This window comes from Penaeus monodon, chromosome 32 (assembly GCF_015228065.2).
Source record: "Penaeus monodon isolate SGIC_2016 chromosome 32, NSTDA_Pmon_1, whole genome shotgun sequence".
NCBI lineage: Eukaryota > Metazoa > Arthropoda > Malacostraca > Decapoda > Penaeidae > Penaeus > Penaeus monodon.
In genome coordinates, this window is record NC_051417.1 from 20,951,222 (window position 1) to 20,952,141 (window position 920).

The 920-nt window shown below is 62.0% G+C and overlaps 1 protein-coding gene across 1 annotated transcript in view; it reads right to left on the reverse strand.

The window, feature by feature from the left end:
- LOC119593596 (extensin-like) overlaps positions 1 to 920 on the reverse strand; it is a 12,049-nt gene that overhangs the window by 1,988 nt on the left and 9,141 nt on the right.

Consider the following 920-nt stretch of genomic DNA (forward strand, 5'->3'; position numbering starts at 1 on the left):
ACCCGCCAAATCCCATTTGTTTTTCTCTTTCTTTTTATCTCTTGCTATTCACCCCTCACTCACTGACTCTCACTTTCCTTTCCCTTTCACTCTCTCTCACAAAATCATTTTTCTCTCAAAAATTTTTCTTTCTCATTCGTTTTCTCTTTCTCTCCCCGCTCTACCCACTCACACTCACTCACTCACATTTTCCCCTTTCCCCCTCTCTCTCTATCCATGTTTTTAAACACCAACTTTCCCCTTTTTTCCCAAACCCTAAGCGCCCCCGCACGAGCCCCCCGCGGACAGCGCCGGCCCCCGACACCCACTCGGGGGGACGGTGGTGGTTTGGGCGTTTGTCGTCGTCGAGGGGGTGGTCGTCCTGGGCGCGCGCCCTTTGGGGGGTCGAAGCGGGCCCGACGGAAAAAGGGGAGATGACCACCGGGCCCCGGCCCAGGGGTTTTCCGGTTTTCCCCTGCCAAACCCGGCCCCGCTGATCACGCCCGTCGTGAGATGGACTTTTAGGGGATGTTTGGGGCTGGTTTGTGAGCTCCTCCCGAGGGTCCAGGGGCTCAGCATGTCCCGGGGGTGTCCCTCGGGCCTCCACTGCGGGCGGGGGGCAGGGGGGCCCGAGGGCAGACGGTGGGGGAAGGGGGGGGAGGGAAATGGAGGGATGGGGGGGGGGGAAAAGGGGGAGGAAAAAAGGGGGGGGAAAATGGGAGGGGGAAGGAGGAAAAAAGGGGGGGGGGTGGGGGGTGGGAGGGGGAAAGGGGGAGGAAAAGGGGTGGGGGGTGGGAGGGGGGAAAAGGGGGAGGAAAAGGGGTGGGGGGGTGGGGGGGGGGGAAGGGGAGGGAAAAAGGGGGGGAGGGGGGGAGGGGGGGAAAGGGGGAAAAGGGGTGGGGGGGGGGGGGGGGGAAAGAAGGAGGGAAAGGAAAAAAAGG